Here is a 23,585-nt window from a genome sequence, read left to right on the forward strand (position 1 = left end):
ATGTAATTGCTTTTGATTCAGTTTGTGACTAAAAAGAATACACAAGACATGGGCCTCAACCCTTAAACTCTCTAAACTATTCTACTACTTATCACGGTTAAAAGGTTACCACATGTCTGTTGTAGTTTTCCTACAACTTTCCAAAGTTTGATCATAATTTGAAAAATTACTTTTTATGTTTTGAGTTTGTCCCTACCCATATATTTTAGGTGACGGGGATCCAAGCTTTAAGACCCACCAAAATGTTTTCTACAATTCGTCACAGCTAAAATGATACCACATGTGCCACATTAAAGAGACTCCGTAACAAAAATTGCATCCTGTTTTTTATCATCCTACAAGTTCAAAAAGCTATTCTAATGTGTTCTGGCTTACTGCAGCACCTTCTACTAGCACAGTCTCTGTAATAAATCAATGTATCTTTTCCTTGTCAGACTTGTCAGCCTGTGTCTGGAAGGCTGCCAAGTTCTTCAGTGTTGTGGTTCTGCTATGAACTCCCCCTTCCAGGCCCCTTTCTGCACACTGCCTGTGTGTTATTTAGGATTAGAGCCGCTTCTCTCTTATCTTTTACAAGCTGGATAAATCGTTCTCTGAGCTGGCTGGACTTTCACATACTGAAGAATTACAGACAAGGGCAAAGCTGTTTGCAGGAAGAAACAAGCAGCCTGAAACTTCAGTGCATGAGAACAGGGGGAAAGAAACACACAAATGGTCTCTTGAGATTCAAAAGGAAGGCTGTATACAGCCTGCTTGTGTATGGATGTATTTTCTATGTGTGGACATACTGTACATCAACCTACTTCCTGTTTTGGTGGCCATTTTGTTTGTTTATAAACAAACTTTTTAAAACAGTTTAACCACTTTTAATGCGGCGAGGAGCGGCGAAATTGTGTCAGAGGGTAATAGATGTCCCCTAACGCACTGGTATGTTTACTTTTGTGCGATTTTAACAATACAGATTCTCTTTAAGTAACAAACTGGTGGTGCACTCCACAATTACAGTGGACATACATATATATCCTGTTGTCATAAAGTGGTTAAATATGCGGAATGACGCAAATACATCAGGGAAGCCTGGGAATGCCAGTGACGTACTTCCTGCCCAGCAGAGAGTACATCACTGGGCAAGGAATGGCAAAGAGCGTGCAGGGGGGGTGCACATGACCACCAGCACACTCTGCCGCAGGGTCATAGGAATCAATGTTTTGGTGTAGTTGTGCACTGATTAGTTGGAGCATTACACAACGCTCACCACAAATTTAAAACTGGCATGAAAGTTCGGTAGATCCAGGCCAAAGCAATGGTACACCTTGCTTAACTTCTTCAGACTAGGATCACACTAGAAAGAAACGCCAGCGTTGCAGACAGTGCCACTAATAAAAGTCTATGGGCCGCATTTACATTGCACACTTCTTGAAAAGACAAAGCTTGCTGCATCATTTCTTTTTAATATATTTGTTCATTGAAATTACCAAAAGAAGAAAAATATTACAATGTAGTACATTTCGATTATATCTTATACAATCGTCTCCAAATAAGAGTTTTAAAAACCCATGGAAAACACACAATGTATCTCAACGGAGACAGAGGAAATATATATATATATATATATATATATATATATATATATATATATTTATTTTTATTTTTTTTTTTTACACGTGTTTGATGCGATTTTTTAACCACTTAAGCCTACCTGGACAAATATATTTGTCCAGTGTAGTTGGAGACTGCACCACCAGTTTGTAACTAAATAAGCTTTATGTGGTATCATTTTAACCATGAAGCGTTGTAGAATACATTTTGGTGTGTCTTAAAGCTTGAGCGCATGTCACATTAAAAAAAAAAAAAAAAAAAAAAAAAAAAGGGTGGAGACTAACTCAATCCAACATAAAAAGTAATTTTCAAAACGATGCTCAAACTTGGGAAAGTCTTAGCAAAACTACAAGAGACATATGTGGAAACATTTTAATCCTAAGTTATAGAATGGAGTTTAGGGAGTTTTAGGGTTGAGGCCCATGTCTTGTGTATTATTTTTAGTCACAAACTGAATCAAAATCAATTACATTTTTGCATATTCTGTCCCCAAATAAAAGACTTGTAAAATGAAAACAAAGTGACAGAATATAAAAGAAAACAAGTATTGTTACCTTAGGAACTTGGACTTTAAAATATATTTGTCATGAGGGTATATTACTATTATTTTTTGCAAATAAGGTCTCATAATTGAGTGTACAATGAGAAAGAAAGAAAAAAAACAACAAAAAAAAACCACACCTTTATTTCTAAATACAATATTGTCGCCATACATTGTGCTAGGGACTGTCAGGTTTTCAGTTATCAGAAGTTAAAGATTAATTGAATAAAACATAATTAAAGTGAACCTCCAGACTAAAAATCTACTCAGCAGAACTGAAAAGGCTTGGTGTTTCTTTAAAAAGGAACTCCAGTGAAAATGTAATAAAAAAGGTGCTTCATTTTTACAATAATTATGTATAAATGATTTAGTCAGTGTTTGCCCATTGTAAAATCTTTCCTCTCCCCGATTTACATTCTGACATTTATTACATGGTGACATTTTTACTGTGAGGAGGTTATGTAGCCGCTACTAGCTGTTTTGGCTGTTAGAGACAGCTGTAAACAGCTAATTCCTGTCTGTGAGCCTTGTTACATTGTAACAAACAGCCAAAAGTACCGCGGTACTCAGAGCTTCTTGTGGGAGGGGTTTCAGCACAAAATCAGTCATACAGCGCCCCCTGATGGTCTGTTTGTGAAAATCAATATATTTCTCATGTAAAAGGGGGTATCAGCTACTGATTGGGATAAAGTTCAATTCTTGGTTGGAGTTTTTCTTTAACAGTTTCACAGCATCAGAAGTTTGTTTTTCTTACCAAAGCATAATTTTTAGCTGCATTTTTAACTAAGCTCCACCCATCAAAGAAAAAAACATGGGCTTTTTTTTCTCTGATGCTGTGCAGCGCATGATGGGATTTCCTATGTTATTCACGTTGCCTAGCAACTGGGAGAGGTGCTCAGGACACAGGACAGTTGGAACTGTGTCTCATGTTCCATGTCACCTCCTTTCAACCAAAAAGATGGCTGCCATCATGAAATCAAACATTTGCCTGTTCTTTTAAAACAGTGTGGGTAAGAGATTATATTACCTATCTATTTTAATTAACATAACTAATGTAACTTAATGACAGTATGTTTGTTTAGGCTGGAGTTCCTCTTTAATGTCCTTTAAAAATATAGCCTTATAGAATTGCATGGTCTATTATAGATATTAGCAAGTGTATCCTGATTTAGATTATATATGCATGCATGTTTGATTTATCATATAGTAAATTGCTCTCTGCAAGCAGGGAGGTTTCCTACCTCTCTAAAAGAAGGAATCATCAAGCCCCTTCTCAAAAAACCTTCCATGGATCCAGATGCTATGAGCAGCTACAGACCTGTCTCCAACCTCCCCTTCTTAGGTAAAGTTATTGAAAAGGCTGTCTATCTGCAACTTGAAACCAGGCTGTCAGTAAACAACATCCTGGACCCTCTACAATCTGGCTTTAAGAAACACCACAGCTGTGAAACAGCCCTCATCCAAGTCTGCAACGATCTGCTCATGGCAAGGGACAGAGGGGAATGCTCCATCCTAATCCTGTTGGATCTCTCAGCTGCTTTTGATACAGTTGACCATGAAATCCTGCTTAACAGACTGCAGGAGTACTGTGGCATCAGTGGATCAGTCCTCCAGTGGTTCAGATCATTCCTGACTGACAGAACACAGAGAGTATCCCTAGGACCTATAATGTCCAAACCTGCACCTCTACAATTCGGAGTGCCACAAGGATCAATCCTATCCCCTCTGCTGTTTGCAATCTACATGTTGCCACTCGGTACACTTATCCAACGACATGGCCTGACGTACCACTGCTACGCCGATGACACACAGCTATACCTGTCCTTCAAACCTGGTGGAACAGACCCTACCCCAAAAATAAACTCTTGCTTAGCTGAGCTTCAGGCATGGATGAATGATAACTGGTTGAAACTGAATGCTGACAAAACTGAGGTCCTGTTTGTCCAAAGCCAGTGCTCGCCATCAAAACAGCTCTATCCTAAAGCAACACCAATCAGGATTGGGAATTCAGACATCAACAGCTCCAACCTTGTGCGCAGCCTTGGCGTACTAATCGATGGGGAATTGAGTTTCAGAAACCAAATTTCATCTGTAGTTAAATCTTCCTTCTTTCATCTGAAGAACATTGCAAAGATTAAACATCTGATTCCCCCAGAGGATCTTCAAACCCTAGTCCACGCCTTCATCACATCACGGCTGGACTACTGCAATGCCCTTTATGCTGGCCTCCCCAAAAAAGACTTGCGTCGCCTGCAATTAGTGCAGAATGCTGCTGCCAGATTGCTAACAAACCAGCCTCGCCACTGTCACATTACACCGATCCTTCGCTCACTGCACTGGCTACCAGTAGAATGGAGAATACTCTTCAAGATTGGACTGCTGACATTCAAATCCCTGCACAATCTGGGCCCTGGATACATGAAGGACTTGCTGAAGCTGCACCACACCTCTCACAACCTCAGATCAGCAAGTTCTATAAACTTGGTCACTCCCAGAGTGCACCTCAAAAAATCTGGAGACAGAGCCTTCTGTCATGCTGCCCCTACTCTTTGGAACTCCCTACCACACCCAGTAAAGACAGCACCATCCCTGGAGCTATTCAAATCCAGACTGAAAAGCCACCTGTTTAGCCTGGCATTTCCAGATTTATAAAATTCTTCCCCTGTACCACGATGGTCGGAGCCATGCTTATGCGCTTTGAGTCCCACGGGAGAAAAGCGCTTTACAAATGTTATTTGTTGTTGTTGTTAAATGGATATGGATATACTCTTATATCAAATGCAATTCTGACTCAAAAAGAAAAGCTAACAGTTTCTTTTCCTCCAAGTTCAGACTGCTGACAAAATGGTGATCAAGATGTACGTGACTATTCTTAATCTTTAAATGTGTATAATTATATAGAACACTCTCCGGCGCTGGAAATGGTTACTACTCTACAAGCTGCGTGTTGCGTGGAGGGATTCCCCAACCCTCAAAATTGTACAGGAAGATTATATAGATCACTAACACTCGCTAGTCAGATTTCAACAATTTATTAAAATTAGTATATGGTATTCTCAATCATTACCCACACACACACTTATATTCCACATCCACACTCTAGAGAGGCCTCTCCACTTGCTACAACCTCCTAATCTACTCTTCTGTTTAAAATTGATTGGGTATTCACTTCCTAAAAAAGTAATTAAATACGTAATGGATCTTCCGTCCTGATCCCTTTAAAATTATGTCGCCATTTGTTTACAAAAAATGGAGGAAAGGGAAAAGCGTTGCTCCACTCTTAGTTTACAAAAAATATATAAAATGTCACTTTTTGAAGCTGGCGATATAGTTACAAACTCACAGTTTCCTTTTTGGCAGGTGCATCACTTCTTTAGAGAGTCCCGTCTAGTATCTCCCCCGTGTGCAGTCAGCTTCTGTGCCGCTCCGATCATCCAGGGTTATCCCCTTCTGCCCGCCGCTTACCAGATAGACGTTATTGGACAGCCTACGTCACTTCCACATAGGTCACCGGAAGTCCGCTCGCTACGTTCTCCCCGTCTTCTGGTTGCTGGCTTGTACTACTATGGGTGACGTCACCTCTCTAAGCTTTTTGGTACTTTGTTGGCGGTTGCTGCGCGCTAGCAGTACACCATTTCCAATGCTTATGTAGATTCGTATGGGCATTCAGTTAGCTTGAATAAACACCTCTACGCGTTTCTGCCGATTTAGCCGTCGGCCTTCTTCAGGAGGATTCAAGAATAAAGAGCGATTAGATCCACCATATTTATAGCTGATTTAACCACACACTTGGTCCGCCCCCCCATTTCCAGAAAATAGTTTCAAACATCTAGTATCCGACTCCATCTTCTTGTAGTCCATAGTCCATAAAGTGACCACATTCCATTTTCATGTCTTTCCCTCATTCAATGATCTACGTTAGAACATATAATAATCCTTACTGCTTATTGTTCCCCTCCTAATATCATCACCATATCAGTTTGTCACAAAAAATGAAATAAAATAGTTAGAAAAATGCAAATAATTCCATTTCACTATTTAGACCATTAGGGATTAATGTCCCCAACTGATAAATCCATTTGGATTCATTTCTGGACATCTTCTGAATATAGTCCCCCCCCCCCCTTTCTCCCATGACTTATAACCTCCAATCCAAAGAATATAGTCCCCTTCAAACTCCCCCCATGCACCTCTTTATAATGTTTTGACAGTGGATGTGCGTCGCTTTTCTTTTCGATTTTGTTAAAATGCTCTGCTATCCTACTATGTAACATTCTCTTCGTCCTCCCAACATACAACTTCAAACAGGGGCATTGAATACAGTAAATTACCCCGCATGTGGTACAGGTTATCTGATCTTTGATCCTATACTTCACTGAATCCAGCCCCTCAATCTCTATTACTCTTCCTGGATTACTAGTTCTCCTGCAATTAATGCAGATGCCACATCTCTGAAAACCTGTTCTTCTCCCCCCCCCCCCCCCCAATCTCATCCCCATCTCCCTTATGTTCATTGGCTGCAGTAGCTATTGACAGCCCGATATTTGGAGCTCTCTTAAAAACAACCTTAGGGATTTCAGGTAACAGTTCCCCCAGGATTTTGTCCTGTTTTAATACATCCCAATGTCTGCTGACAATATTCTTTACTCTTTTTGATTGTGCACTATATTGTAGTGTAAGACTGAAGTCGTTTGTGTCCCAATCTTGTTTTATTGTGGGCATCAGTAATTCGCCACGATCTCTCAGTCTTACCTTCTCTCTAGACTGCTCCACCTTTTCCAGTGGGTAGCCTTTCTCCAGAAGGCAGTTCCCCAGTCTATCCGCCTCCAGATCATAGTCATATATTGGAGCAATTGCGGCGTAGCCTGGTGAACTGCCCCCTGGGAATTTCATTGAGCCATCTTGGTAGATGGCAACTTGTATATAAAATATAACTGTTCACGTCCACAGCTTTTTGAAAAGTCCTCGTATTCAAGGATTCCATATCAATATATATCTCTAAATCCAAAAAATGTATCTTCTCTTTACTGATCTCTGTAGTGAATTTAATATTCCATTCATTATTATTAATCATTGCAATGTACCTATCCAAGGAATCTTGATCTCCCTGCCATATCATCAACACATCGTCGATGAAACGGCGCCATAGGACCAGGTCCGCACCATACACCTCATTTCCATACACAAATCCCTCCTCCCAATAGGACATAAAGAGATTTGCGTACGAGGGTGCGAACCTGGTCCCCATCGCCGTTCCACCGACCTGCAGATACCAGTTACCCTCATATTCAAAATAATTATGCTCAAGAATAAACTTGATAGAGCTTAAAATAAAATTCTTTTGTGCATCAATCATCGTGTCATCTTGATCCAAATAGAACTTAACCGCTTCCAATCCTTTTTGATGTTCAATAATAGTGTATAGGGACGACACATCCAAGGTACATAGTATCCATCCCTTCTCCCACCGCAAATCTCCCAAGGCATTCAACACTTCCTTTGTATCCTTAATATATGCTTTAGTGTCTTTTACATATTTTTGCAGAAATGTGTCGACATACCTGGAAAGATTGGCGGTTAGAGATCCAACCCCCGATACTATTGGTCTTCCCGGTGGGTCTGCCAGATCTTTATGAATCTTCGGCAAATGATAAAACAATGGCCTAATGGGATGTTTAACCATTAGAAAAATCATATTCTTTCTGATTCAAAATTCCAGAATCAAGTCCCTCATCTAATAATGACTTCAACTGGTTAGCAAATTTTATTGTTGGGTCACAGCCCAAGACGTGGTAGGTCTCTGGGTCTCCCAACAATCTCATTGCTTCCCTGCAATACACCTCTGTATCCTGTATCACAATTCCCCCCCCCCCCCCCCCCCCCCTTATCTGCTGGTCTGATAATTATTCCAGGGTCTTTTCGTAATTCCTTCATGGCTTTCCTCTCTTCATTGGACAGATTATCATTCCCATACTTGTTCACCTTCATTTTCCTAATGTCTTTATCCACCAGATTTTCAAAGGCTACCATTGCATCACTGTATTCTGCTTGAGGAAAAAATGTGGAGGGGTTCTTTAAAGAACTATGCGTATACTTTGATCTCTCAAATTTCCTTTTGGGTTGGGTTTTTTAGAAAATATTTCTTAAGACAGAGTTTCCTCATAAATTTTTTCACATTTATATACGATTCAAATTTATTCACTTTATTATTAGGGGCAAATTTCAATCCCTTCGCAAGGAGATTGAGTTCTCCCGTATTTAATTTTCGTTTACTGAGGTTAAATACCCCACTTGCATTCCTTGAGTTCTGTTCCTCTGTTATCTCTAACCTTACCTTTTTACACCTTTTCCTACCCCCCCCTACACCCCCTTTTCCGTTTGTTGGCCTGGGGGTCCTTAAAAAATACTGACTTATTGAATTACGTGGTTCCTCCACTATAATATTGTTTCTATTTCTTCCCCTGCCAATATTTCCATTTCTCACAGGGTTATGTGGTATTCTATTGAGATTATGCGTGGATCCACTATTTCTTCTACTCCTATTTAGATCTTGTCCCTTCAAGAGTTGACCTCTTGGGGTTCTATTCTTATTGATAGGGGTATCTCCATATATTTCTTTCCTCTCTGGACTTGATCTCAATGGTGTGAATCTGTTGGATGTCGATATATTGAAGTGAGCAGGACTTCTATAGTTGGGACCTATTGAGCTATTCCTATTGGTTCCCCCTCTACTGTCCACTTTCTTCTTATTCCCTTTATTTATACTCTTGTTAGCCTTTTTTGCTATATTCTTTCCCCTTGGGGGATGTTCAGGATTATGGACATTTTCCTCATACTCACCCTCACTGAATATCTCCTCCTCACTTTCCTCACTATTCAACATAGACTCCTGTAGTGTTGAACATCTCACCTGGTCCTCCTCCTCTATTGTCTCCTCCCCTATTTCATCAATAGTCTCAAGTGTCCCCAACATAGTCCCCATCAATGTGGTCTCCTGAGTATTCTCTTCTTCTGTGCTTTCTTCTACCATTACCCTTAATCCCTCCAATTCATTCATTGGGATTGAGTCCCTTGCGAATTTCTTTAGTTTCTTACTGACTATATCTTTTTCTAATAATTCTAATCTATTTTTTTATACTCACCTCCATACTCTTATATTCCTTCATTGATTTATGTGGATTCAGTATTTTTTGAAGTCCCCTGATCTCCTCCCCTAAGATGTTTGTTTGAGCTTTTCGTGCATCCATGACAAATTGTACCGTTTCCATGGAAAATACATGGAACATATATTCCCATTTGGCCAAAGTTTCCTCATCCGCCGAATCCTCAGACAGTATCTTACTCACTACCAGACCCACCGGAGCTATTTCCCATTCCAAATATTTTCAAGTGATGCCACTTCCCAAATATTTTTTGTTTCTTTTGTCATCAATCTCTCCAGATTTTTCGATTAATTAATTCCCCATTATTCCCTTCCCCAGCCACTTCTCTTTTGATTTTAAAGAAACTCCTGATTCTATCTTCCCTACAGTTTCTAAATTCCCACAAATCGCTTCCTGCCGCCATAGTGTATGGGGATTTATCAAAAAATGTGTATAATTATATAGAACACTCTCCGGCGCTGGAAATGGTTACTACTCTACAAGCTGCGTGTTGCGTGGAGGGATTCCCCAACCCTCAAAATTGTACAGGAAGATTATATAGATCACTAACACGCGCTAGTCAGATTTCAACAATTTATTAAAATTAGTATATGGTATTCTCAATCATTACCCACACACACTTATATTCCACATTCACACTCTAGAGAGGCCTCTCCACTTGCTACAACCTCCTTATTCAAGCTAACTGAATGCCCATACGAATCTACATAAGCATTGGAAATGGTGTACTGCTAGCGCGCAGCAACCGCCAACAAAGTACCAAAAAGCTTAGAGAGGTGACGTCACCCATAGTAGTACAAGCCAGCAACCAGAAGACGGGGAGAACGTAGCGAGCGGACTTCCGGTGACCTATGTGGAAGTGACGTAGGCTGTCCAATAACGTCTATCTGGTAAGCGGCGGGCAGAAGGGGATAACTCTGGATGATCGGAGCGGCACAGAAGCTGACTGCACACGGGGGAGATACTAGACGGGACTCTCTAAAGAAGTGATGCACCTGCCAAAAAGGAAACTGTGAGTTTGTAACTATATCGCCAGCTTCAAAAAGTGACATTTTATATATTTTTTGTAAACTAAGAGTGGAGCAACGCTTTTCCCTTTCCTCCATTTTTTGTAAACAAATGGCGACATAATTTTAAAGGGATCAGGACGGAAGATCCATTACGTATTTAATTACTTTTTTAGGAAGTGAATACCCAATCAATTTTAAACAGAAGAGTAGATTAGGAGGTTGTAGCAAGTGGAGAGGCCTCTCTAGAGTGTGGATGTGGAATATAAGTGTGTGTGGGTAATGATTGAGAATACCATATACTAATTTTAATAAATTGTTGAAATCTGACTAGCGAGTGTTAGTGATCTATATTCTTAATCTTTAGGCAAATCTTAAAAGTTTACTTTGTCTTGGCCAATATTGAAGCCAAGTGTCCTTGTTTACAGTCCAAGGTAAAAGCTGGCCAGAGACAGCTTGGAGTTACGGAGGTGAAGATTCTGATGTAGAATTTCTTATCAGGAATTTTTACATGTATGTCATTATATATCATATATAGTAGTGTAATAAGCATTATCCCATTTTATTTTATATAGTTAAATGGATAGTATATGGGAATATATACTTAAATATATCAGCTTATGCTCAATTCCAACTGTTTTCCCCAGAGACTGTCAGAGCTGGCATGTATATTTTAGTTATAATCATCAACTCTTAGGCCAGACACTTAAGAGCTGTAGTTACTGGGAAAACATTTTTGAATCATAAATGGTTGTTCTCAAACAGAGCCATAACTTATTGTTGACCAGCTGAATTGGCCCAAAGAGCTAGTCTTGACCAGTTTTATGTGTTAAGGAATTAAAAGGAAGGAACCTTTAATGAATTGTTAACATAATGTTGAACATGGTATTAACAGGTCAATAGGTTATTCTTTAGTTTTTTTTAAATACCGTATTTTTCGGACTATAAGACGCACTTTTTCTCCCCCATAAGTAGGGTGAAAAAGTTGGTGCGTCTTATACTCCGAATACTACTTTTTTTTTTTTTTACTTCCCTTGTCCCGTGTATGTCCCGTCCTTTGGCCCCCCCTGTTCTCTCTGCTGTCCGCTGTGCCATCTATTTAGTCCTCTGCAGTGTTGATACCCCCGCACCCTCAGCCCTCTCCAATGTCGCTGTTCCCCGCCCCTCTAGAGAGTGGCCACCATCCTGTCCCCTCCGGCGTCCATTACATGCCTGAGATGACGGCATGCCTGAGATGACGGATGTAAGAATGATGTGCAAGTACTCTGCAGGGGAATGAGGAGATTCTTCCTCTATTACACATTCTTCATGCACAATCTGAACAAGGTTTATGGGTGACAGACAACACCTCTGTGTTCAATGTGCACAGCATTCTCAGTGGATTCCCTGCAGCTCTGTGGGGAGTGCATATGTAGAGTATAGTACTACTGTGTAACAAAGTAAACCTGAGACAGATGAAATTAAAGTTTTATATATACCTGGGGCTTCCTCCAGCCGCCTTCAGGATAATCAGTCCATCGTTGTCCTCCTCCACCACCTGGATCTTCTGCTATGAGTCCAGGTACTTGAGCCAGTCGGGCGTAGTGCGCATGCACACACTCCACTGCCAGGAGCATACTACACCTGTGCAGCACTATTGCGCAGGTGCAGAATGTTCCTGGCTGTGGGAGCGGCATGCGGCCGGACAGCGCTGACTGGCTGAATTACCAGGACTCATTTCAGAAGATCCGGGTGGTGGAGGACAGCGAGGGACTGATTAGCCTGAAGGGGGCTGGAGGAAGCCCCAGGTATGTATAAAACTTTACTTTTCATTCGTCTCAGGTACCCTTTAATTTGTAATCACCAAACCAAATTTTAGCAACATATCAAATTATTTGATTTCATGAGCAAAGGGAGTGCATACATTTGCATAACTCAGAATCAACGCAGAATTATTTCCATCTCATTGACCATCTCTATTAGTGACACAGCTACACATCAGGCTTTATTCTTACAGCATAGATGTTATTTAGTATATATAAGAGATTCCTGTGTACACATCATATATACAGTCACAATCAGATACGTATATCTGACCTTAAAAATACGGGGACTGCTTTATTGAAGCAGCACAAGTAACTAATTTTGATTGGTTTATTTCATTTTTGTGGACTAAGCACAGATATATATACATATACACATACATATACATACATACATACATACACATTATTTTTAATGACTATTATCTGAGAAAAAGAACATTTTATCATATTTTCTATTTTAATTACAGTTACAAATTCATTAGGAGTCGGAGTCGGTGCATTTTTTCCCGACTCCGAGCACCCAAAAATGCCCGACTCCACAGCCCTGGGGACAAGTCTGTCATTGGGGCCAATCACTGCACTTCGTGCACGGAGTGCAGCGATTGGCCCCAATGACGAGACTTGTCCCGCCCGAAAGACCGCGGCTCCTATCAGCAAGGAGGAGAGAGCAGCGAGAGCTGTGATTGGCGGTCTGGGGCAGCACCCCTCCGCCTGATTCGCCGATCTTTTTTAAAGTTGTGAGGCTGCTAGTTCCGTAACCACTTCTCGGTAACCGCGCAGCGATCATGTCCGTATGTAATGGCCGGAGGGGACATATCCTGAAGAATACTTTGGCAGCTTTCACCTCCGATATTTAATGGACGCCGGAGGGGACGTAGCCTGAAGAAACCGTTTGCAGCCGTCATCTCAGGCATGTAATGGACGCCGGAGGGGACGGGATGGTGGCCACTCTCTAGAGGGGCTGGGAACAGCGACATTGGAGAGGACTGAGGGTGCAGGGGTATCAACACTGCAGTAGACTAAGGAGGTGGCACAGCTGACACTAGAGGGAACAGGGGGACAGGCACTCCACAAGACACAGGGATACTGGAGGGCAGGATGACACAGGGTTATAGAGGACACAGGAAAATAAGAGACATGGGGACAGAGGACACAGGGCTGCATAGAGGCAAAGAGGACATGAGGACACATGGGCATAGAGCACACAGGGGGACAAAGGACACAGGACAGAGAATAAAGGAGGACACAAGAGGTATCAGAAAGGCACAAGAGGAACAATCATTGTGGAAGGGAAGGTATATAAGACACAACGGCACTATGGATGCACCAAGTTCAATATAATTTTTTTTCCCTTAATTTTTGTCCTCTAAACCTAGGTGCGTCTTATAGTCCGGTGCGTCTTATAGTCCGAAAAATACGGTAATATATCTTATACGAGTGTGCCCTCTGCTGGAGGAAATTACACATCCAGAAATAATGTCACATGATTTATATAAAAGCAGATAGTTAAATGAGCTGGTTAATTAGAAATGTGAAAAAAATACCAGGGCTGTGGAGTCGGTCCAAAAATCCACCGACTCCGACTCCTCAGTTTAGGATTCCACCGACTCCGACTCCACGACTCCGACTCCTCTAATTTGCATATTACAATTTTGTTGATTAAAAGTATGTAACATGAAATTCGTCTCTTAACTGCCAACGCTTAGGAATTTTACAAGACAACTGAAGTGAGAAGGATATGTAGACTACTATATTTATTCCCTTTAGACTAAAACTAGTCCTTGGTAAGAGTACTTGTAAAAGGTACAAACCGGAACAAAGAACATCTATCAGGCCCTAGGCAGTGTAAGTGTGGGTACATGTAAGAATGATGTGCAGGTACTCTGCAGGGGAATGAGGAGATTGTAAACAGACAACACCTCTGTGTTCAATGTGCACAGCATTCTCAGTGGATTCCCTGCAGCTCTGTGGGGAGTGCATATGTAGAGTATAGTACTACTGTGTAACAAAGTAAACCTGAGACAGATGAAATTATAGTTTTATACATACCTGGGGCTTCCTCCAGCCGCCTTCAGGATAATCAGTCCCTCGTTGTCCTCCTCCGCCACCTGGATCTTCTGCTATGAGTCCAGGTACTTGAGCCAGTCAGGCGTAGTGCGCATGCACACACTCCGCCGCCAGGAGCATACTACACCTGTGCAGCACTATTGCGCAGGTGCAGCATGTTCCTGGCTGTGGGAGCGGCATGCGGCCGGACAGCGCTGACTGGTTGAATTACCAGGACTCATAGCAGAAGATCCGGGTGGTGGAGGACAGCGAGGGACTGATTAGCCTGAAGGGGGCTGGAGGAAGCCCCAGGTATGTATAAAACTTTACTTTTCATCCGTCTCAGTTACCCTTTAATTTGTAGTCACCAAACCAAATTTTAACAACATATCAAATTATTTGATTTCATCAGCAAAGGGAGTGCATACATTTGCATAAATCAGCATCAATGCAGAATTATTTCCATCTCGTTGACCATCTATTAGTGACACAGCTACACATCAGGCTTTATTCTTACAGCATAGATGTTATTTAGTATATATATAAGAGATTCCTGTGTACACATCATATATTACTGTATATATACACATTATTTTTAATGACTATTATCTGAGAAATAGAACATTTTATCATATTTTTTATTTTAATTAGTTACAAATTCATTAGGAGTCGGAGTCGGTGCATTTTTTCCCGACTCCGACTCCAGGCACCCAAAATTGCCCGACTCCACAGCCCTGAAAAATACACCTACCAACTCCAATTGGATCTTAGTTAATCCATGAAGGTTGGATTATTGATAAGAGGAAATAAATAATGAGTGCATTGGACACTCAAGACACTCTCTAAAAGAAACACTCTCCTCTGAAGACACACACACACACACACACACACACACACACACACACACACACACACACACACACACACACACACACACACACACACACACACACACACACACACACACACACCTCTGAAGGAAGGGACATACTTTCAGACAGACCAGACTCTCACACTCTACCAGCCTTGAGGCCACTCCCAGATCAGGTTAGCAGTGCAGGCCTGGCAAGATTCCCGATTTCATTTTATTGGTAACTATACATTTTTAATTATATCAAAGCCAACTAAGTTAGGGGCTTGGATTTTCAATGATTCTATACCTAGTATAGAATACCCTGAACATGTGACCTTCCTGGAATTGCAACTAGGAATATCCGTGTTTGATTTGGGTTCATTTTTCTCTACATTTTTTTTTATTAATGTATGTTTTTCCTCCAAGCTTATAACTGGTTAGAGAGAGATAAAAGATTGGTTGACATAAAGGTTTCATTTACATATCAGGTCATAATTGCATGCTTTCATATCTTTTTCCTTTAATTTAAAATCGAATTCTTTTTTATAAAATAAGTGTTTACAGATCAGTAAACTTTAAAACTTGTTTTATATATTGACGTTTTTAGACAGCTAGTTCTGCTTCCATATTTTTTTTTCCTTGTTAGATTGTGCATTACAATCAAGCCTTGCAAATAAGATGAAATGTATGACGTCTTGTGTTTGCACAGCCTATTGTGATTGATCGATTGATTGATTTTATTGGTTAATCTCTGTGGTCAACTTTGCTCTGAAGTGTATAGTCAGCTTATACCGAGAATCACCTTGTGGTTATGGTTTGATTTGTAATCATTCTGACAACTTTTATATATTTTTATAAATTAATTATTTTAAAAGTAAAGAGTTGTCCTGACTTTTCACTCTTTGTACCAGGAGCTTGAGAAACTCGCTATAAGAACTTAAAGAAAACCTGAACTGAAAATTAAAAGTCAAAATAAGCATACACAAGTCATACTTACCTTCCATGTAGTCTACTCCTCAGTGTCTTTCTCCTTTCCCGCGTCCTGTTTGTTCACTGTGATCAAGGGAATTTTCCGTCCTCCATTTTGAAAATGGCCATTACCCATAACAGCTTTCTGTTCAGCACACAGTTAAACTGTAACATCACCCACTTGAGCCATAGGGAAACATGGACATTACCGGACACATCAGTTTTCCTCTTAGCAATAACTGACAGCAACTGATATTTTACTGACAGCAACTGATATATTTTAGATCTGACAAAATATTGTCAGAACTGGAAGGGATTATTGTCAGAAGAAAATGGTGAGCTTCTGAGAGGAACTGATGGCAAGGTAACTATGTAATGTTCATTTGAAGTTACCTCATGTGTTTATTTTAAATATTTTTACTCAGTACAGGTTCTCTTTAAGGTTGGGCATTTTAATGTGATAAGACTCCTCCCAATATTTTTGTAGGAGGCCTTAGTTTTTGATTTTTTTTTTTTTTTACATACGGTTATAGTTTATATAATCGTATAGTATAAACTCCTGACAGGACATAATCTAAATGTTGTAATAACCAGGATGGATGAGCAAATACAATTTGTGGGTTTAACGTATACTTAGCACTGTTTATTGTAAAGCTTAATTGGATGTAAAAGGAGAAATTGTGTGTTTTTATTATTATACCTTAACCACTTCGTCCACAGGTCAGTAGATATACGTCCTCTGGGACTTCATCTAAGCCACAGGTCAGTAGATATACGTCTTGTAGCAGAAGCAGTGCTGTGCAGGATTGGGCTTGCTCCTGTGCACATTTTTGGTACTATCTGATGCAGGACTAATTGGTGAATGGGAATATAAGTTTCCTGAGCGAATGAGATTGATTTTTACTATTAAAAATACTTGTATTTTCTCATTTCATAGTGAAAAACAGACTCCGTAGCATTATTTCAGAATCAAATATCTTCACCATAAATTGTGACAGGAACATAATCTAAGTTTTGTGATAAGCAGTAAGAATAGCCAAACAAAATTTGTGTTTTTTTATCTACAGTAGCACTTTTTATTTTTAAACTGGAATTGGTAAAACTGAGAAATACATGTTTTTTCTATTTTTTCTGTGTTTTCCAAATAAAATTCATAGAATACAAAATTGTTTGAGGGAAAAAAAATGGCATATAATGAAAGCCTAGTTTGTCTTGAAAAAAAACAATATATATTTCATTTCTGTGTCATAAGTAGGGATAAAGTTATTTCTGATTAAATAGGGACATAGCTAAACTGTCAAAACTACTCTGGTCAATAAGTTGAAAACAAGGTCTGGATGCAAAGTGGTTAATTTCCCTTTAAAATGCATAGAAAATAAGGTAATTAATAAACAACTTCTTCAAACACTAAAAGCCCAATTTGTCCTGAAAAAACAAACAAAAAAAAACAAACAAAAAAAACTCATTTCGATGTGATTAGTAGTAATAAAGTTATTGACGAATGAATGGGAGCAGTGCCGATATGTGAAAATTGCTCTTGTCCTGAAGTGGTTAAACCTGTTCCTGTATTTTGTTCGATTATATATTCCCCCCCCGCCCCCCAAAAACCCAAACAAAATGAAACAAAGCACACACACGCACACACAATTTTCTGCACTGCCTAGTGTGCTGCCAACCTGAAATGCATTAAGCACAGCATCATGTTTCAGCCAAGCCTGTCACACTGCAGTGTGCTCAGCCCAATCAGAGAGAAGCAGGAATGTGGGAGGGGAGATGACAAGCTTCCCCCTCTACTGTCTTTGGCGACGGTAAGACAATAGAGTCTGGGTAACCGAGATAAGATAATGACAGCAGAGTTTTTTTAATAGATTGGAGAGCTTGCACTGCAGGATGAGGTTCCTGGCAGCAATATTAACATAGTGCAGTGTTTAAATGGAATTTTATTTTGTGGTGGACAATCTTTTTTAAGGTTCCGCTCGGGATCACTTTAAGTATCCGAGGCAAACCTCAGGCCAAATACTTATCCAAGAAGAGGGAAGCCACTGGATCCTGTAGAGGCTTCCCACGCTGTCCTCTGGTCCACCATAGCAGAGTGCTGCCCCCAAGGAATACAACAAGGGCTTGTCGGATTCAAAGATAGCAACCGCATGAGTATGGCCATACTGTGCAAGTCTCAGTAGCAATGTGTCAAAGGGTTCCAGGTAGAGGCAGAGGTCTGTGGGACAGAGTGGTAAACTTCTGGAGGATCCAGAGGCTTTCCTTAGGCAAGTACAGTATTTGATTTTGACCCAAAGGTTCACCAGGTTATCTAAAGAAACACTGGGGAGGAGTATGGGATGAAAATCACTAATCTGACAGATTGATGCCCAAGCATCCCTGCCCAATCGCAATTCCAATTGATTTCCAGCTGAAAGCGATCATACCAGACAGTGTCAGACTGGGAGGTGGTAAAGCTGAGGAAATCCACTGGCCAAGCAGCAGTAATCATGTGTTGCTGCTCATAGTGAAGACTTGCTGCAGGTTTCTAATGGAAGTTACAACACAGGGTTTCTGCTAATTGGCCAGCAGGTGGAGTGCCTCAGCTTTGCCACCTCCCAGTCCAACACTAGTACCAGACAGAAAATCTTGCCTGAGGACAGGACAGTAGAGGCAGGAAACTGGCACCTGTAGTGTTGCATCAAGCAGTACAACATATTCAAATGATTTTATGCTAAAATCTATTAACATCTACTGGCAGTGTGACGATGGAATAGATCCCTCTCTGATCAAAGGAGGATCTAACTTTTGGTCACATCAGACAGCCATCTGCTAGTGTGTGGCCACACGCACGGTTGCGCTCTACAATTCCCTTTAAAGTGAACCAGAGACGAAGCACCCTCATGTATTTTACCATATATATCAGTGGGAACATTAGAGAAAACACCTACCCTGCTCTGTTTCATTCTTCACTGTTCAGCTTGCTTCTTATCAGCCTTGATAAAATCCCCTACTGAGCATTCAGTCTGTCTTTGCTCAAAAATTATAGCCGAGACTGTCTTCTCAAGCCCAAGCCTGCCCCCCTCGGGCTCTGCTCAGCAATCATTATAGCAAAGCCAGACTGAATGCTCAGTCAGGGATTTTATCAGGGCTGATAACAAGCAAACTGAAGAATGAAACAAAGCAGGGTAGGTGTTTTCTCTAATGTTCCCACTCATATATATGGTAAAATACATGAGGGTGCTTCGTCTCTGGTTCACTTTAAACGGAATATGGTTACCTGCACTAATGTTAAATGTTCCCCTCTGTGCCCAGTGCATGCTATACATTACCTGTCTGCTGCCTCTGCTTGCTTCGGGCTCCCTCTGCTGTCCATACCCATGCGCCACATTGTTGCCTAGTAACGTGGGCGCATGTGTGACATCACACGCGCCCTTACTAAGCAACTAGGGTGGTTTCCCTCTACTCTGAAAGAAGCAATCGTCAGGCCTCTACTCAAGAAACCATCCTTAGACCCAGATGCTCTAAACAGCTACAGACCTGTCTCAAACCTTCCCTTTCTGGGAAAAGTTATTGAAAAGGCTGTCTACCTCCAACTTGAAGCCAGGCTCTCCAGAAACAACATCCTTGACCCTCTTCAATCTGGTTTCAGGAAATATCACAGCTGTGAAACAGCCCTCACCCAGATTTGCAATGATCTGCTCATTGCAAGAGACAAGGGTCAATGTTCCATCCTGATTTTGCTCGACCTCTCAGCGGCTTTTGACACAGTCGATCATGAAATCTTACTCAACAGGCTTCAAGAGTACTGTGGCATAGATGGCATTGTTCTCCGGTGGTTCAACTCCTTCCTGGCTGGCAGAACACAAAGGGTAGCCTTAGGGCCCTTCCTCTCCAACCCTGTACCACTAAAATACGGTGTACCTCAGGGCGCAATATTATCCCCTTTACTGTTCACCATATACATGCTGCCACTTGGAGAAATCATACAAAAACATGGCCTGACATATCATTGCTATGCTGATGACACCCAGCTATATTTGTCATTCAAACCCGATGTCACAGACCCTACTCCACAAATAAACGCATGCTTAGCTGAACTTCAGGAGTGGATGAATAATAATTGGCTAAAACTTAATGCTGACAAAACTGAGGTTCTTGTTATCGAGGGCAAGGGCTCAACAGCAAAGCAGCACCAGTCTCAACCAACACCGCTAAGGATAGGGAGCTCAGACCTGAACAACTCAGACTGTGTGCGCAGCCTGGGAGTACTGATTGATGGGAAATTAAGCTTCAGGAATCAAATCTCAGCTGTTGTGAAACATTCCTTCTTTCACCTAAGGAATATTGCAAGGATTAAACACCTAATTCCTTCAGAGGATCTTCCAACCCTAGTTCATGCCTTCGTCACATCAAGGTTAGACTACTGCAACGTCCTCTACACAGGCCTGCATAAGAAAGACTTACGCCGCCTGCAATTAGTACAGAATGCCGCCGCAAGGCTGTTAACGAGCCAACCCCGCCATTGCCACATAACACCAACCCTGAACTCACTCCACTGGCTACCGATAAAATGGAGAATTCTGTTTAAGATTGGCTTACTGACATTCAAATCCTTGCACAATCTGGGCCCTGGATACCTGAAGGACCTGTTGCAACTACATCACACCCCCCACAATCTTAGATCAAAAGGACGTAACACCTTGGTCACACCCAGAGTCCACCTCAAAACCTTTGGAGACAGAGCCTTTTGTCATGCTGCCCCTACACTTTGGAACTCCCTGCCACACCCAATCAGGACAGCCCCATCCCTGGAAGCATTTAAGTCTAAACTGAAAACCTACCTTTTCAGTCTGGCATTCATGAACATCTGACTATCTCCTCTGTAACACAACCCAGCCTGAAACCCTGTATTAGGGCTGGTTCAGACGGACGCTTGCAGAGCGTTTACAGCCAGCGTTCAGGGCTTGGTGTTAAACGCTCCCATTCAAGTGAATGGGAGCGTTTGTACCAAGCTTTCAAGTGCGTTTACACAAACGCGGCGTTTGGGTCCCGATTTTCCCTGGCGTTCAAGGAGCCCCTGGAAGCTACATGTAGCTTCCAGGGGAGGTTAACCGCGACGGCTAATGTCCCTCTAGGGGAAGAAAAAACGCGACCGCATCCAAACGCACACGAACTCTGCTGAACGCGACGCCAGCAAACGCAACGCCTCCAGACGTCCGTCTGAACCAGCCCTTAATCTGAGACACAGCTATGCGCTTTGAGTCCTATGGGAGAAAAGCGCTTTACAAATGTTATTGTATTGTATTGTATTGTATAACTACGTGGGGCATGCATGTATGGACAACAGAGGAAGCCTGGAGCAAGTGGGAGCCGGACAGTTAATGTAAAGCATGCACTGGGCACATTAGGGTAGACCGCGTCAGGTGGTCAAGGCGGTCCGATGCGGCATCACAAGGCTGATTCCAGATCAATTTTACCAAGAGAGTGATTGGGAATTGGCCTGCGGGGAATGGGCAGCCAAAAGATCTCTCTCCAATTAGATTAGAGCGATTTGTCTCTTGAACAAATCTGCCCATCATAGCTAGACGATTGGCTACCTTTAGTCTGTCTGCTAAAAAAGGGAGGTGGGCAGAGTTAGATTATCAAAGACTGTTGAAACTTCCCCCTCCAGCTCCTCCATGGCCTATACCCTGTGGGTAAAGTCTGCATAGTTCACAGACTGCTAATGAGTCCAATTAGGCAACCTCATGCTGGGAACACACGTTTCGTTTTCCCAAACGATAGATGCGTTCGAATGATAAATTCCATCATGTCCTATACTCCACTCGATTCCTCATAGAAGTGAATGGGGAAAAAAAAGAAAAAAAAACGCAGCGGAAGAGAATAGAGTGGCAAATCGATCGAACGGAGAATCACTGGGAAAAAAGTATTGTGTGTTCCCAGCATAAGACATTGGGACAGGAAGGACATTAACCACTTTACCACCATGGGTGTGTGTATCTACGCGCCTTTTATCATCCCTTCCCCACCAGGAGAGTAGATACACGTACCCGCTGCCGCTGACCGCGCACGCTGCCGCCCGCCCAGAGATCGATGAACGGGAAAAACTGTTCCTGTTCGTTGATCTAAGCCCCCCCAGCAATGATCAGCTGCTTCTATGAGAATTTTTCAGCCTCACTGAACTTCCTGTAAGCGTACTTCCTATGCTTACAGGATGCAATTACAAAAAATTACTGTGGCCATTTTGTGGCCAAAAAGTAAAACTACAGTCAAAAACATTTTTCATATACAAATACATACTTTTACATTATAAGTTAACTCATTAACTCCCACATTTCGAAAGCCAGCAACATCCCCAGGACTGAACTCCTGAAATATAAGCAAAACCAGAAAGAGGAACGTGTCCCTTTGGTTGTCACCTACAACCCACACCTGGAAATCTTAAGGAGGATTGCTAAGGAACTTCATCCCATTTTACACAAGGATCACAGACTGAGAACAATATTCCCTAAACCTCCACTCTTGTCATATCGGCAACCACACAATCTAAAACAGATGATTGTCAGGAGCTCTTTGAATAGGCCTCAACAAAACGGAACATCACCCTGCCGACAAAAAATATGTGGGACCTGCAGACACATTTACTCCACTGACAGGGTAACGATATCAGGTTCACAACAGGAGTACAGAATACAAGGTAAATTTTCTTGTGGGTCCACCAATCTGGTATATCTGATCATGTGTGCTAAATGCCCCAATGTTATGTACGTGGGAGAAACTGGACAAACTCTGCGCAAACGTATGAATGGACACAGGCACACTAATAATGATACCAAATCTGGACTCCCAGTTGCTACACACTTTCGATCCAACGGACACAGCATGGATGATCTTCGTGTCACTGCCCTGAAGGGCGGCTTCAAAACGTCAAATGACCGATTAATAGCAGAAACAAAATTTATAAATTGTTTCAAAGCTGTGCAGAAGGGTCTGAATAAGGACAACAACTTTCTATATTGGTATGAGATTGATGATATATGAACTGTCTCAGCCACCCTAGCTGAACTTGTGAACTAAGAATTTACGATACCTCTGGGTCAATCCTAATACCAGGTCTGTGAGCAATAAAGTAAACAAGGATCCTTATATTACCCCATTTAGATGGTCTGTTTGAATTAAGGCATCTTAATGACGTATTTATGCTTGAAAAAAATATCTGTTTTTCCTTTTGATGTTGCATGTATATAAGCTGTCTGTACCACCAGCCTGCAAACTAACAGGATATAAACCTGAGGAAGGCTGCAAGGCCGAAAGCTTGTTTATTCTTATTCATTTGTAGTTAGCCAATAAATGGTATCATCCTGATTTAAAACTTCTTGCTTTTACTGATGGCTAACACGGTACAATACCCTACTGCTATTATTTTTTTTGTGATAAAAAAAAAAAAAAAAAAATTACAATAAAAAAAAAAAATACTTAGTTACCTTAGGGACTGAACTCTTTAAATATTTATGTCAAGAGGTTATAACACTGTTACTTTATAAACTATGGGCTTGTAATTAGGGATGGACGCAAAACTGAAAAAAACGCACCTTTTTTTCCAAATAAAATATTGGCGCCAAACAT

General features: G+C 41.3%; 1 protein-coding gene across 3 annotated transcripts in view; it reads right to left on the reverse strand.

Moving 5' to 3' along the window:
• Positions 1-23,585, reverse strand: part of AAMDC (adipogenesis associated Mth938 domain containing) — a 57,945-nt gene that overhangs the window by 30,763 nt on the left and 3,597 nt on the right. The window lies entirely within an intron of this gene.

The sequence above is a fragment of the Hyperolius riggenbachi genome, chromosome 2 (genome assembly GCF_040937935.1).
Source record: "Hyperolius riggenbachi isolate aHypRig1 chromosome 2, aHypRig1.pri, whole genome shotgun sequence".
Lineage (NCBI taxonomy): Eukaryota > Metazoa > Chordata > Amphibia > Anura > Hyperoliidae > Hyperolius > Hyperolius riggenbachi.